At 41.1% G+C, this 17,391-nt stretch overlaps 1 long non-coding RNA gene across 1 annotated transcript in view; it reads right to left on the bottom strand.

Moving 5' to 3' along the window:
* The window catches only part of LOC149970794 (uncharacterized), a 106,970-nt gene extending 102,117 nt beyond the window's left edge, over positions 1-4,853 (bottom strand). The window contains exons 1-2 of the long non-coding RNA XR_016492882.1: positions 4,769-4,853; positions 4,330-4,598 (exon numbers count right to left, since the gene is read on the bottom strand). This is a non-coding gene — a long non-coding RNA (uncharacterized LOC149970794). The remainder of the gene's footprint in view (positions 1-4,329; positions 4,599-4,768) is intronic.
* Between the last annotated feature and the right edge of the window lie 12,538 nt (positions 4,854-17,391).

The raw sequence follows: 17,391 nt of genomic DNA, 5'->3' as shown, positions 1-17,391 counted from the left end.
TTCTGGTGAGGACTTTCCTTACAACATGCCTACAAGCCCTCAGTCCAGCCTCTCTTAGCCTATTGTGGACAGTCTGAGCACTGATGGAGGGATTGTGAGTCCTCATGCCTCCTTGCATGCATGCCTAAGGCATGTTCACGCAGATGAGCAGGGTCCCTGGGCATCTTTCTTTTGGTGTTTTTCGGAGTCAGTAGAAAGGACTCTTTAGTGTCCTAAGTTTTCATAACTGTGACCTTAATTGCCTTCCATCTGTAAGCTGTTAGTGTCTTAATGACCTTTCCACAGGTGCATGTTCATTAGTTGTTTGTTTCATTAAACAAGGATGGGAAACAGTGTTTTAACCCATTACAATGAAGGTCTGTGAAGTTATTTGGATTTTTATAAATTATCTTTGACAGATAGGATCCTGAAAAAAAGTTTATTTTTTTGCTGAGTTTATATGCCAACTCCCCACTTGGAAGGGCAATGGCCTCAAAAACCCTGCAGATGCCCCAAGATGACTTTCTGCCTGTGGGTGAAGATTTGGGAAAGATGCCATTCACAATGGTGGGGGACGCTGCCTTCCCACTAAAGCCCTACCTGATGAAAACGTAAGCCGGGTACAACATCAGCTACGAGAAATAAACCTTTCTCAACACACACAGAAAATCAACCTACTGCCAAGCAAAGGTTGATAGCCTAGTGGTTGCAATGTGCATCCTCCATGACTTCCTCACAAAGCCTTGTGATGTGATGTGGCTACAGCAGAGTGGGGTAGGGATGTGGCAAGGCATGAGAAGCATAGCCATCCAGGCCAACAGAGTAGGTCAGGAGGCAGTTTACAAAGTATTTCACATATGTGGCAGGCAGAATTGGATTCCAGGACAGAATGGTTGTGGCACTATGTATGTATGTGTGTGTGTGTGTGTAGTTAAAAAAAAATCATTCTACTTGATTTATCAACATGGGACAGTAAGCTCAACTTTGACATCTTAATTTGTTTTGTGTATTCATTCTACACTCCACAATTATTGCACAATTCCACACATTGTTGTAAGTACAATAGACCAACATAGCTACTGTACTAGGTCAAAGCTGTGTGCTGGAAAACCTTGGAAGAGCATTGGTGAAGTATGCATTGTGGTTCCTTTTTGTATGCAGTTGTGCATTCCTTCCTTTTTTGGCTTCAGACCAATGCCTACTTCTCACTGAAAACATTGTTTTTTGTTTTAATAAGACTATGTAAGTATACTTTTTTTAGCATGGAAATAAACTTAAAATAAAATGCATAACATTATAATAGTAGAAAAACATTTCTGAACATGACACGCTGTACATTTAATGTATTATGAGTTGTCTTTTAAAAATTATTATCTAGGGTTACCATCACAATGTAGGTCTACATTCCTCATGTTTTCTGTTAAAAGTGAGGCCCACACTGTACAAATTAGGTGAAAATTAAACCTAAAAAAACCCTTCAAGCAAAAACACATTCACTGAGTTTGACAGAGTGATGTCATTAGTCCGATCTTACACAGCACTCACAGACTGGATGGATTGTTTAAGTTTTGATGAAAAAGCTTTTAAATCACTGTTTTACTTGCTACAGGGATTATAGGATCTAGTTGATCACAGAGATATGGTTTCAGAGTTCCCTGTTACCTCATTCCCGTTGTTTCCATTTGGGCTTCAGAGTAGATTTCCCACCAGCCATCACCATTAATAATCACCTAGTTTTTTCTGAGTAATTACACAAGTACCTTGTCACTTACCCTAATCCCGCTGGGCACAACACTGCCTAAACACAGCCCTTTTATGGGATAGCCATACAGGCCAGACATGGGTTTGGTGCCAGGAAATAGTATTTCACATGGGAGTGTGGATTAACTCTAAAAACACACTCTAATTCCCCCAAATTAATATTTCTCTCCACACTAAGAGGAAATGGTTGATGGTTTTGAGGAACAGAATTGTGAGTTATCTAAATAAAACATTGTATGTCTGAAGTCATCAGCTGACTAGGACTGAAAAAAGAATAGAACTGGGTGGGTTTAAGTATTTCCGAGCATAAGTCTCCAATATACAGTTCCAGTCAAAAGTTGACACACACCTACCAATTGCAGGGTTTTTCTTAATTTTTATCATTTTCTACATTGTAGAATAATGGTGAAGACATAAAAACTATGAAATAACACATGGAATCGCGTAGGAACTAAAAAATTATGAAACTAGTCAAAATGTATTTTATATTTGAGATTCTTCAAAGTAGCCACCCTTCGCCTTGATGACTTTGCACACTCTTTGTATTCTCTCAACCAGCTTCATGAGGTAGTCACCTGGTTTGCATTTCAATTAACATGTGTGCATTGTTAAAAGTTCATTTGTGGAATATCTTTCCTTTTTAATGTGTTTGAGCCAATCAGTTGTCATGTGACAAGGTAGGGGTGGTATAAAGAGAGAGCCCTATTTGGTAAATTACCAAGTCCATATTATAGCAAGAACAACTCAAATAAGCAAAGAGAAATGGCAGTCCATCATTACTTTAAGACATGAAGGTCAATCAATCAAAAACAATTCAAGAAACATAAAGTTTATTTAAGTGCAGTCGCAAAAACCATCAAGCGCTATGATGAAACTGGCTCTCATGGGGACCGCCACACAAAAGGTAGACCCAGAGTTACCTCTGCTGCAGAGGAAAAGTTCATTAGAGTTACCTGCACTTCAGATTGCAGCCCAAATAAATGCTTCACAGAGTTCAAGTAACAGACACATCTCAACATCAACTGTTCAGTGGAGATTGCATGAATCAGGCCTTCATGGTCTAATTTCTGCAAAGAAACCACTACTAAAGGACACCAATAAGAAGAAGAGACTTGCTTGGGCCAAGAAACACCAGCAATGGACATTAGTCCGGTGGAAATCTGTCCTTTGGTGTAATGAGTCCAAATTTGATATTTTTTGGTTCCAACCGCCGTGTCTTTGTGAGACTTAGAGTAGGTAAACAGATGATCTCCGCATGTGTGTTTCCCACCGTGAAGCATGGAGGTGGTGTGATGGTGTGGGGGTGCTTTGCTGGTGACACTGTCTGTGATTTAATTAGAATTCAAGGCACACTTAACCAGCATGGCTATTACAGCATTCTGCAGCTATATGCTATCCCATCTGGTTTGTGCTTAGTGGGACTATCATTTGTTTTTCAATGACCCAACACACCTCCAGGTTGTGTAAGGGCTATTTGACCAAGAAGGAGAGTGAAGGAGGAGATGAAGTGCTGCATCAGATAACCTGGCCTCCACAATCACCCGACCTCAACCCAATTGAGATGGTTTGGGATGAGTTGGACAACAGAGTGATGGAAAAGCAGCCAACAAGTGCTCAATATAGTGGGAAATCTTTTGAGACTATTGGAAAAGCATTCCAGGTGAAGCTGGTTGAGCGAATGCCAAGAGTGTGCAAAGCTGTCATCAAGGCAAAGGGTGGCTACTAAAATATATTTAGATTCATTTAACACTTTTTTGGTCCCTCCATGATTCCATAAGGGTTATTTCATAGTTTTGATGTCTTCACTATTATTCTACAATGCAGAAAATAGTCAAAATAAAGAAAAAACCTTGAATGAGTAGGTGTGTCCAAACTTTTGACTGGTACTGTAGGTCTTGAACATATTGACTCATACTGTTTTACTTTAGGCTACATGGCAGAGGTATTATGGTAGAACTTTTGACATAATGTGATGCTCAGATATTGAGTAATGACAAAGAACATGCAAGCCAAACCAATTTGCTAGAATACAATTCATCTAAGATATTGTTCACATTTCCATCATCATGTGAAACATACATCTTGCCGTTTCAATCTTCCCCTATTAAGGTATAAATCACCCGGGACAGTCATGTTCAAATGAAATATGGTGTCTATGAGGGTTGTCAGAGGGACCAGAGGTTTGTGCCAGTCCTAATCACCCTCTGAGGGATGGAATAGATGACACTGTCATCCAGATCGAGACAACCTGTCAAATGTCACCCTTTAACACAGAGACACACCTACACTGCGCTGCAGTCAGTTTACATCAGTACCTTCATAGTAACACACTGTATCTCCTTAGTACAGAAACTCAAGACTTCAAGTACTGTGTTCACACAACACTGTACCAGAGAAAGTGAGTGAATAGTATGACTATTTTTTTACATTTTATTTTACCTTTATTTAACTGGGCAAGTCAGTTAAGAACAAATTCTTATTTTCAACGACGGCCTAGGAACAGTGGGTTAACTGCCTGTTCAGGGGCAGAACTATGTCCGCCCCACCACCTATACAGCGACGGCATTATCTTCAGCAATTTCTCCCTACCTCCAGCGAGCTGTGTGCCTGCCGTGGTAGTCTTATCTTCATCTTGACCCCGCCTTTCCCTGAACCAAGCGGTGTGCTCATCAAGCCTCCACACTTTATTTCCCAGCAGTTGTGCTGTTGCCTGGCGGAGAAGTGAAACCGTTTTCAGTTATCTGAAATGCCACCATGTGGGCAGTGTACACCGGGGTCACCGTTGGTTACACCCTGATGCCTGGAACGAAGCGGCGCTGCGGTGATACTGAAATCCTGTTCCTAAGGATACAGTCAGGCTGAGAGGAAAGAAGGCAAATAACACACAGCTTTAACTGTGTAACACGTGCTAACATGATGAGGGACGGGGCAATATCAAGGCTGAGACACAAAGACAGAAGACTGCTTTAAAAGCAATATAGCTATAATTAAGATGATTATTTGAGAAAATTAAAAACAATACACTCACAGTAAAGGACCAGTGTTCTTCAGCGCAAGGTTGACTGTTTGTGTTTCTGCCCAGCAACATAAAAAATACCAGTCACATAACTGTCACCTGGGGAGGGGAAACACATTGCAAATGGCATTGGCTTCATGGTCTTCCTTTCCTGTTGCACCCAAGTCCTGTTGATGGACAAGGTTACATTTCATTTGGTTATATTCATGACTGAGAATAAAACATGATGACTGAAAACAGCATATTAAACAGTGGGTCTTTTATGCTGCAATATACTACTAGTGACATATTTTAGGCATTTATGGGTAATTTACATTTCCTTTATGAAACTTGAATCTTTTACATCAGAAATCAAGAAGACAGAGAAAAGGTTTGGCTAGTATACAGATGACTCTCGTGTGTGCTTCCAAAAGCATACACAAGCTTAGAGACAAGGCATAACCTCAACAAGCAAGTGGTGGTCACAAGAATGAAATATCAATGGCCGGATGTTGAACCTTATTTTCTTATCCCAATGTCCTCGTCTAGTTTTTGTTCTGTCCATTCTCATCATCTTGGAATGTGAAAATCCTCCTAGAGATCCATCTGGGAAGTGAATGAGAAAATTCAGGGGAGCTGGAGCCTTGGGCATTGAGGCGCAATAATGCGTTTGATTTATATTGCTCTTATGACAGCAGATTTATAGCAGGGGCCACTTTATAAGTGCCTGCCACTGGCAATAAGTATTGAGTAGTACAGAAAATAGGGAGTATTTGATTTATTCATTAGAAATGTATTATGTTGGGTGCGGGTGAATATTTCACCCTATCACTAACATCTGATTTCATAAAACAATAACAAGAAACACATCTAAAGATGTGGTTTGAGAAGTTATCTTCTTGTGGCTAGGGATTCCGCTCTACAACATTCCGCTGAAAAGGCAGCGTGCGAAATTCAAAAATTTAACTTTCATACATTAACAAGTGCAATACACAAATGAAAGATTAACAAGAATTGTATCTACCTATCATGTCCGATTTCAAAAAGGCTTTACAGCGAAAGCACACCATATGATTATGTTAGGTCAGATCCTAGTCACAAAAACACACAGCCATTTTCCAGCCAGAGAGGAGTCACAAAAAGCAGAAAGAGAAAATTAATCACTAACCTTTGATGATCTTCATCAGATGACACTCATACGACTTCATGTTACATTTATTGTGTATGTTTTGTTCGATAAAGTGCATATTTATATCCAGAAATCTCAGTTTACATTGGCACGTTACGTTCAGTAATGTTTTGCTTCCAAAACTTCCGGTGATTTTGCAGAGAGCCACTTCAATTTACAGAAATAGTCATCATAAACTTTAATATAAGACACAAGTGTTATGCACAGAATTAGAGATATACTTCTCCTTAATGCAACCGCTGTGTCAGATTTCAAAAAAGCTTTACGGAAAAAGCAAACCATGCAATAATCTGAGTACTGCGCTCAGACAACAAATCAAGCCATATAGATATCCGCCATGTTGGAGTCAACAGAAGTCAGAAATAGCATTATAAATATTCACTAACCTTTGATGATCTTCATCAGAATGCACTCCAAGGAATCCCAGTTCCACAATAAATGTTTGTTCAATGAAGTCCATCATTTATGTCCAAACATCTCCTTTTGGTTCACGTGTTTAGCCCAGTAATCAAAATGCTCAATGCGCGATCGCTTAGTTCAGACGAAAAGTCAAAAAAGTTATATCACAGTTCGTAGAAACACGTCAAATGGAGTATAGATTCAATCTTTAGGATGTTTTTATCATAAATCTTCAATAATGTTCCAACCGGAGAATTCCTTTGTCTTCAGAAATGCAATGGAACTCTAACTCTCACGTGAACGTGCGTGACCAGCTCGTGGCACTCTGACAGACCACTGACTCAATCCCCTTTCATCCCCCCCTCCTTCACTGTAGAAGCATCAAACAAGGTTCTAAAGACTGTTGGCATCTCGTGGAAGCCTTAGGAGTTGCAATTTGACCCCATAGACACTGTATATTCGATAGGCAAAGCATTGAAAAACTACAAACCTCAGATTTCCCACTTCCTAGTTGGATTTTTCTCAGGTTTTCACATGCCATATGAGTTCTGTTATACTCACAGACATCTTTTCTGTCAGTTTTAGAAACTTCAGAGTGTTTTCTATCCAAATCTACTAATAATATGCATATATTAGCAACTAGGACTGAGTAGCAGGCAGTTTACTCTGGGCACGCTTTTCATCCAAACGTGAAAATGCTGACCCCTATCCCAAACAGGATTTATACCACATCATTTAACATAAAAATATATTATGGAAACATAAGATAAATATAGAAAATGTGAACACTTTTTTTCCTTCATGCACATTTATGCTCATGAATATAGAGCAAATATATAATAAGAATGCACACCATCAAATATCTCACAAATTATTAATTACTGCAAACTTAAGGACTTATTTGAGGTAATGAGGTGAATATAGAATGAGAAATGGTGACAGTAGGATATATGATGAGGGCCACAGGACAACAGCCTGTCATGGCGACATGGGAGGCCAGGAAACCAACCCTCTAGAGACTTTCTCTCTCTGCTGAGAGGGAAGAGGGGGAAGAGGGTGAGAGGGAAGGTGTGTGATGCAAATGTGTTGAGACCGGCAGCAGGTCTCTCAGTTACACCAGATAGCCAGCTAGTTTGAAGAAATGGACAGGCCTCTGGGGTTGAATTTCAACAGGTAGACTGACAGAGATAGGAGAGGATGGAAACGTAAAGGATTCACAATGCCTGTGACTAATCACAGGTGGAGGCATATTGCTTACGATAGATGCTTGATTTAGTAGCTTAACCCACTCATGGCACAGCAGCCTCCCATCTGGTGTTTATAGGAGTGCTTTTAAATTAGCTCTAAAATAGTTTGTCACCTCTCCTTAACACAATCACTATGACTCAGAAGAACACAACTCTATAATGAACACCTCTAACCTGGCTATCACCAAAATAGCATACCCGAAATGTATTTCACCCCAGCTTGCTGTTCTAATTAAATAAACAGTTTTCATGTGTTTTGATTTTGGGCCTTATCTCTGAAGACCAGCTGTGAGGTGAGCACTTATCTATACTCCCCACATCTCACAGGGAAGATAAGTGGTATATGCTTCACTCTTGCATGTATTCAGATGTGGGATGGACCAGACAGCATGAATAACCAAGCAGTTTCCTGACACATTGTTATTGCCAAGAGGGTGGAACAGCGAGGTACATGTTATCACCTTTCTGACTCCACGTTGGACTCCCCCTGATACCCCCACAGAGTATTTCACTATCTCCCCTCTATCTAGCTCTCCTTATCCCACCCCCACCACCCCTCTCTCTTTCTCTTTCAACAGTTTGTAGACCTTTTTCACTTGTGGCACTGCCCAAAGGCACTTCTATTTTACTATCTCAATTTTGGTGTTGGGACAACAACAACAAAACACTCTGTCCGTTCTGATTCCAAGGAACAAGATGCATGATATGGAAGAAAACATCCCAATCCAAACAGAAAAAATGAAGCCAGAGTATTACAGACCAGCGTCATGACAGCTCCACTGACTGACTGGATACACAAACTTGTAAGATGGAACCGATGGTGACACGCTATGAAACATTTATTTGAGTGGAATGGTCTGGAAAATAATGTGACACTGTGTCCAGCTGTTGCCACTGCCATGGCGACATGGGAGGCTCCAGGACCAATCTCCTCAGTCTCCAGCGATCCTGACAAGGTCTGTGTGGCTGCTCCCTATCCCACACCTGTATGATGACTAACTTGGATAGTTTAAAACACAATACACACGCACATGTGGGTAATGCATTTAAAGTCATCGAGGATGACACAAACAAGTTTGACAAGTTTTATCTATTGTGGTTCTCTGAAATGAATGTCTCAAAAAATGTACAAACATAACATAGCAGGCCCTAGGTTACTAGGCATATTTGGGTAACAGATATAATAATACTTCATATATTTTTTAACTTGTATAGAGCTTTTCAAGGAATCTCAAAGAGCATAAAAAGTTTAAAATGATGGAGATTGAAAGTCTCTGTGCTCTTGTAATGAAGTCCAGGAAGTTTAAGCTGGAAAGTCAGTGTATGTTCAGTGGAGGGGGCATCGATGGGACAGCCAAGCAGAATAGACAGTTTGAAAAAACATACCAGGAGCTCTTCAACAGCGCACCACACCTGCTTCTCTGAATGGTCAGTCACTCCATCGGAGCCGCTTCTCTGGTACTTTTCCTCCATTGCCAGGAATGTAGCATCCACCTGGCTGATGCCATGGCTGTTGTAAAGAGCATGAAAAGCCAACACATCTTGGCAGTGGTTAGGATCATTCCCTGAACAGTCCCTGAACTTCCTCTGGACACATCATGCAGTCCTTGGTGTAATACTTCCAAACAGATTATTTGAATCCAAACAGCTAGCTAGCTATCAAGCCAAAATATTTTCCACTTTTCATCACGATCCTGCAACTCTGAGTCAAGACCAAAGGATATAGTGATCAAACAATAGAGGAGCCTACCCCCCCCCCCCCCCAAAAAAAAAAAAAAATTAATGAAAAAATAATAACAATGATGTACAATATTTACAGAGCTCTCTGCCTAGGGTACCTCACACCGCCATGGCAACCACAGAATCCAGATATGTAAATAGTACTGTATTTATGCTGCAGTAGTTTATGTGTCGGGGGGGCTAGGGTTAGTTTGTTATATCTGGAGTACTTCTCCTGTCCTATTCGGTGTCCTGTGTGAATCTAAGTGTGCGTTCTCTAATTCTCTCCTTCTCTCTTTCTTTCTCTCTCTCGGAGGACCTGAGCCCTAGGACCATGCCCCAGGACTACCTGACATGATGACTCCTTGCTGTCCCCAGTCCACCTGGCCGTGCTGCTGCTTCAGTTTCAACTGACCTGAGCCCTAGGACCATGCCCCAGGACTACCTGACATGATGACTCCTTGCTGTCCCCAGTCCACCTGACCGTGCTGCTGCTCCAGTTTCAACTGTTCTGCCTTATTATTATTTGACCATGCTGGTCATTTATGAACATTTGAACATCTTGGCCATGTTCTGTTATAATCTCCACCCGGCACAGCCAGAAGAGGACTGGCCACCCCACATAGCCTGGTTCCTCTCTAGGTTTCTTCCTAGGTTTTGGCCTTTCTAGGGAGTTTTTCCTAGCCACCGTGCTTCTACACCTGCATTGCTTGCTGTTTGGGGTTTTAGGCTGGGTTTCTGTACAGCACTTTGAGATATCAGCTGATGTACGAAGGGCTATATAAATAAATTTGATTTGATTTGATTTATAACCATCCAACATCAAAGAGAGAGAAAGTGGCCAATACCCAGGGTACCCAATACACAAAACTCCAGGGCCTGATTGGTATCACAGTTTTGCCCCAGCTCCAGCAAACACACCTGACTCCAATAATCACCTAATCATGATCTTCAGTTTAGAATGCAATTTGATTAATCAGCTGTGTTTGCTAGGGATGGAGAAAATGCGCGACACCAATCAAACCCTTGAGGACTGGAGTTGCCCACCCCTGGTCTAGAGCAATGGAGATGTAATTAAAGAATGATTCTGGGGTGACTGTAACTGTGCTACATTCATAAAGTCATCAGTTATCCTGTGCTCTGGCACACTCAGACGAGTGCTTTGAAGAAGATTATGGCATAGGGTTTCACACAAGTGTGTTAATTTAATGTAGACGCAGTGAGTCAGATAACAAGTGCAGTGTGAGTTTAATGATAACGAACATGGAACTAATACAAAACACAAGAATCGTCTAACAAGGAAACATAAACAATACTACCTGATGACTGACAGAACAGAGTGCTAGATAAATCGTAAGTAATCAAGGTAGTAATGAAGTCCAGGTGTGACTGATGATGAGGTGCAGGTGTGCGTAATAATGGTTGCGAGGTAAGCGTAATGATGGGTTGCCAGGAACGGTGGTTAGACGGTGGTTAGTACACTGACGACGTTGACTGCCGGAGCGGGAATAAACGTGATATTTTAAATCCATTTAATCAGTTTTATTTCAAAATTCTCTAATTATGAGTCCTGTTGTCTTATTTTAATTATTTAAATCAATTATGGGTGGATGGTTTTGCACATGTCACCATAATATCTGCACTGAGGAGATTTGATGTGAAGTTCCTCTTTTAAACTCACCTGCACGTTCATTTTATTTGTTATTTCGTTGTTGTGCCTTTATCATACAATCCAATATGTACAATTGCAATGAATATTATTTGAATAATGCAAGATTTGAAATCCAAGCAGTCTTTAAAATGACGTTCAGGAGCAAAAGGTTTTCAATAGATATTTTTAATTCATTAAATAACACCAGAATATAATATTTAATAACAATTACTTGACTAATTCATTTCTGTGTAACATTGATGTGGCAACTTTACTGTCCTGCTAATGTGCCTGGACATTGTGGGCAAAACTGACGAGAAAAACAGCATAACTCATCCAAATGGTTGCCCAATTAGGCAGGCTATATGCAGTTATTTTGAAATTAACATACAGTGCCTTTGGAAAGTATTCAAACCCCTTGACTTTTTCCACATTTTGTTACATTACAGCCTTATTAAAAAAGGAAGAATAATAAAACAATCTTAAGAAATCAACACACAATACCCCATAATGACAATGCAAAAACTGTTTTTTAGAAATGTATGCAAATTTATTACAATCAAAAGACAGAACTCCTTTATTTACATAAGTATTCAGACCCTTTTTTAAATACTTTTTTTTATCTTTAAGGGGGAAGATCAACTTTAATATTGCAGATATATTGTAGCTTCCATCAATTAAATTGTCTGCATCACTTCCAATCCACTGTAATTGTTTTTGCAAATATATATGCAAATGCATACACATATAAATACATACCGTTAATGTCGGAAGTTTACATACACTTAGGTTGGAGTCATTTAAACTTGTTTTTCAACCACTTCACAAATTCCTTGTCCTAACCGACTTGTCAAAACTATCGTTTTTTAACATCTACTTTGTGAATGATACAGTCATTTTCCAACAATTGTTTACAGACAGATAATTTAACTTATAAATTCACTGTATCACAATTCCAGTGGGTCAGAAGTTTACATACACTAAGTTGACTGTGCCTTTAAACAGCTTGGGAGATTCCAGAAATGATGTCATGGCTTTAGAAGCTTCTGATAGGCTAATTGACATAATTTGAGTAAATTGGAGGTGTACCTGTGGATGTGTTTCAAGACCTACCTTCAAACTCAGTGCCTCTTTGCTTGACATCATGGAAAAATCAAAAGAAATCAGCCAAGACCTCAGAAAATAAATTGTAGACCTCCACAAGTCTGGTTCATCCTTGGGTGCAATTTCCAAATGCCTGAAGCTACCACGTTCATCTGTACAAACAATAGTACGCAAGTATAAACACCATGGGACCACGCAGCCGTACCGCTCAGGAAGGAGACGCGTTCTGTCTCCTAGAGATGAACGTACTTTGGTGCGAAAAGTGCAAATCAATCCCAGAACAACAGCAAAGGACCCTGTAAAGAGGCTGGAGGAAACAGGTACAAAAGTATCCATATCCACAATAAAACTAGTCCTATATCGAATTAATCTGAAAGGCCACTCAGCAAGGAAGAAGCCACTGCTCCAAAACTGCCATAAAAAAAGCCAGACTATGGTTTGCAACTGCACATGGGGACAAGGATCGTACATTTTGGAGAAATTTCCTCTGGTCTGATGAAACAAAAATAGAACTCCTTGGCCATAATGACTATACTTATGTTTGGAAGAAAAAGGTGGAGCCTTGCTAAACAAAGAACACCATCTCAACCGTGAAGCACGGGGGTGGCAACATCATGTTGTGGGGGTGCTTTGCTGCAGGAGGGACTGGTGCACTTCACAAAATAGATGACATCATGAGGATGGAGAATTATGTGGATATATTGAAGCAACATCTCAAGACATCAGTCAGGAAGTTAAAGCTTGGTCACAAATGGCTCTTCTAAATGGACAATGACCCCAAGCATACTTCCAAAGTTGTGGCAAAATCGCTTAAGTTCAACAAAGTCCAGATATTGGAGTGGCCATCACAAAGCCCTGACCTCAAACCTAAAGAAAATGTGTGGGCAGAATTGAAAAAGCGTGTGTGAGTAAGGAGGCTTACAAACCTGACTCAGTTACACCAGCACTGTCAGGAGGAATGGGCCAAAGTTCACCCAACGTATTGTGGGAAGCTTGTGGAAGGCAATCCAAAACATTTGATCCAAGTTACACCATTTAAAGGCCTTGCTGCCAAATACTAATTGAGTGTATGTAAACTTCTGACCCACTGGGAATGTGATGAAAGAAATTAAAGCTGAAATAAATCATTCTCTCTACTATTATTCTGACATTTCACATTCTTAAAATAAAGTGGTGATCCTAACTGACCTAAGACTGGGAATTTTTACTAGGATTAAATGTCAGGATTTGTGAAAAACTGAGTTTAAATGTATTTGGCTAAGGTGTATGTAAACTTCAGACTTCAACTTTACATATACATACATACACATATCTTTATTACCCTACCAGCCTTCCCCCAATTGGAGCAAACTAGTGGGCAACAGACCCTTCACTATGAAACTCGAAAATTGAGCTCAGGTGCATCCTGTTTCCCTTGATCGTCCTTGAGATGTTTCTACAATTTGATTGGAGTAAACCTGTGGTAAATTCAATTGCTTGGACATGATTTGGAAAGGCACACATCTGTCTGTACAAGGTCCCACACTTGACAGTGCATATCAGAGCAAAAACCAAGCCATGAGGTCGAAGGAATAATCCGTAGATCTTCGAGACAGGATTGCGTGGAGGCACAGACCTGGGGAAGGGTACCAAAACATTTCTGCAGCATTGAAGGTCCGGTCCCCAAGAACAAAATGGCCTCCATCATTCTTAAACTGAAGAAGTTTAGAACCACCAGTCTATTCCTTGAGCTGGCCGCCCAGCCAAACTGAGCAATCGGGGGAGAAGGGCCTTGGTCAGGGAGGTGACCGAGAACCCTATGGTGACTCTAACAGCGCTCCAGAGTTCCTCTGTGGAGATAAAATAACCTTCCAGAAGGACAACCATCTCTGCAGCACTCCACCAATCAGGCCTTTATGGTAGGGTGGCCAGACGGAAGCCACTCAGTAAAAGGCACAGGACTGCTCGCTTGGAGTTTGCCAAAAGGCACCTAAAGAACTCTCAGACTATGAGAAACAAAATTCCCTGGTCTGATGAAACCTAGATTGAACACTTTGAACGGAATGCCAAGTATCACGTCTGGAGGAAACCTGGCACCATCCTTACGATGAAGCATGGTGGTGACATCATCATGCTTTGAGGAAAATCTTCAGCGGCAGGAACTGGGAGACTAGTCAGGATCGAAGCAAAGATGAACGGAGCAAAGTACAGAGAGATCTTTGATGAAAACCTGCTCCAGAGCGCTCAGAACCTCAGACTGGGGCGATGGTTAACTTCCCAACAGGACAACAACCCTAACCACATAGCCAAGACAATGCAGGAGTGGCTTCAGGACAAGTCTCTGAATGTCCTTGAGAGGCCCACCCAGAGCCCGGACTTGAACCTGATCGAACTTCTCTGGAGAGACCGGAAAATAGCTGTGCAGCGACTCTCCCCATCAAACCTGACAGATCTTGAGAGGATCTGCAGAGAAGAATGGGAGAAACTCCCAAAATACAGGTGTGCCAAGCTTGTTGTAGTGTGATACCCAAGAAGACTCAAGGATGTAATCGCTATCAAAGGTGATTCAACAAAGTACTGAGGAAAGGTTCTGAATACTTATGTAAATGTGATATTTCAGTTTATTTTTAATACATTTGCAACATTTCTATTAACCTATTTTTGCTTTGTCATTATGGGGTATGGTGTGTTGATTGATGAGGGGGGAAAAATATTTAATCTATTTTAGAATAAGGCTGTAATTTAAATGTTTAAAAAGTAAAGAGGTCTGAATACTTTCCGAAAGCACTGTATGAGTGGCATGCAAATGTCCCTTTCTGGACCTTCTAAACTGTCAAGAATTGACCCAAACTTATCCAAATAGTTGAATAATCAGTCTTAGGCTGTTGTCCTATGCAGTTATTTCATCATGAGACAAAACAGGAGATGTGAGCAGTTATTCAAATTAGCCTACATCACTGCAGTTTACAGCCTATGGACAATACTTGTGTATTCACTTGACAACTATAATACATTCCTCATTGCACTGTACTGTTGTAGCCCAAGGATAATAATAATTATTCCACATCCAGTGTTCAGAAAATTGGCATTAGGCACATGTACAGTACCTTCAGAAAGTATTCACACCCCTTGACTTTTTCCACAGCCTACATTCAAAATGTATTACATTTAGATTTTGTGTCACTGGCCTACACACAATACCCCATACTGTCAAAGTGGAATTGTGTTTTTAGAAATGTTTACAAATGAAATAAAAATGAAAAGCTGAAATGTCTTGAGTCAATACGTATTCAACCCCTTTGTTATGGCAAGCCTAAATGAGTTCAGGAGTAGAAAAGTGCTTTACAAGACACATAATAAGTTGCATGGACTCACCCTGTGTACAATAATGTGTTTAACATTTTTTTATGACTATCTCTCTACCTCACACAAACAATTATCTGTAAGGTGTCTCATTCGAGCAGTGCATTTCAAAACCAGATTCAACCACAAAGACCAGAGAGGTTTTCCAATGACTCACAAAGAAGCAGACATTGAATATCCCTTTGAGCACGGTGAAGTTATTAATTACACTTTGGATGGTGTATCAATGCACGTAGTCACTACAAAGATACATGCGTCCTTCCTAACTCAGTTGCCGGAGAGGAAGGATACTGCTCATCGATTTCACCATGAGGCCAATGGTGACTTTAAAATAGTTACAGAGCTTAATGGCTGTGATTGACGTCATTTTGTTGACGTCATTCCGGTCACGACTTGCAGACTTGTTTTTGAGTTGCTGTGCGTTTTGTTGCCAACCTGTTTTGCTACCTGACAAATTTACGGTTTTTACTTTTTAATTACCGTTTATATTTTTGTTTTTTCCTACTCAACTTTTTCACTCCGGACGCTTTATCTGGACACGGTTCGTCAGGACCTCCAACAGCCGAAGCTAAGTAGTAACATTAACATGATGCCTTCTAATTGCAGTCGCTGTACTCGCCTTAAGGCGAGGATAGCTGTGCTACAAGCCCAGCTTCAGACGCAATCGCTAGGCAAGGGTAATTTCAGTGTAGGAAAGGATGAAACAGCGTCTGTGCCACCAGTAAGTACAGATAGTAGTATAAATCCCCTGGCACAGTCCCCGCAGCCGGACAACTTTCTCACGGTTTCTGGAAGGAAATGCTGTAGGAACGCTCAACCGGTGTCGCTCATTCAGCCGACAGAAACTTTCAACCGGTTTTCCCCATTAAGCAGCGGGTCGGAGTCAGAGGCCGAGTCTTCTCTGGTCTCTACTCCTCCCGTTACGGGGTCTGAGACGCCGAAGCTTCCCACCATTAGCTCTGACAAATTGAAAACTCTAGTCATTGGCGACTCCATTACCCGCAGTATTAGACTTGAGAATCATCCAGCGATCATACACTGTTTACCGGGGGGCAGGGCTACCGACGTTAAGGCTAATCTGAAGATGGTGCTGGCTAAAGCTAAAACTGGCGAGTGTAGAGAGTATAGAGATATTGTTATCCACGTCGGCACCAACGATGTTAGGATGAAACAGTCAGAGATCACCAAGCGCAACATAGCTTCTGCGTGTAAATCAGCTAGAAAGATGTGTCGGCATCAAGTAATTGTCTCTGGCCCCCTCCCAGTTAGGGGGAGTGATGAGCTCTACAGCAGAGTCTCACAACTCAATCGCTGGTTGAAAACTGTTTTCTGCCCCTCCCAAAAGATAGAATTTGTAGATAATTGGCCCTCTTTCTGGGACTCACCCACAAACAGGACCAAGCCTGACCTGCTGAGGAGTGACGGACTCCATCCTAGCTGGAGGGGTGCTCTCATTTTATCTACCAACATAGACAGGGCTCTAACTCCTCTAGCTCCACAATGAAATAGGGTGCAGGCCAGGCAGCAGGCTGTTAGCCAGCCTGCCAGCATAGTGGAGTCTGCCACTAGCACAGTCAGTGTAGTCAGCTCAGCTATCACCATTGAGACCGTGTCTGTGCCTCGACCTAGGTTGGGCAAAACTAAACATGGCGGTGTTCGCTTTAGCAATCTCACTAGGATAAAGACCACCTCCATTCCTGTCATTATTGAAAGAGATCATGATACCGCACATCTCAAAATAGGGCTACTTAATGTTAGATCCCTTACTTCAAAGGCAATTATAGTCAATGAACTAATCACTGATCATAATCTTGATGTGATTGGCCTGACTGAAACATGGCTTAAGCCTGATGAATTTACTGTGTTAAATGAGGCCTCATCTCCTGGCTACACTAGTGACCATATCCCCCGTGCATCCCGCAAAGGCGGAGGTGTTGCTAACATTTACGATAGCAAATTTCAATTTACAAAAAAAAAAATGACGTTTTCGTCTTTTGAGCTTCTA

Source organism: Oncorhynchus mykiss, chromosome 28 (assembly GCF_057628025.1).
Source record: "Oncorhynchus mykiss isolate SJ-2025 chromosome 28, ASM5762802v1, whole genome shotgun sequence".
Lineage (NCBI taxonomy): Eukaryota > Metazoa > Chordata > Actinopteri > Salmoniformes > Salmonidae > Oncorhynchus > Oncorhynchus mykiss.
This window is presented reverse-complemented; position numbering and strand designations above follow the sequence as displayed.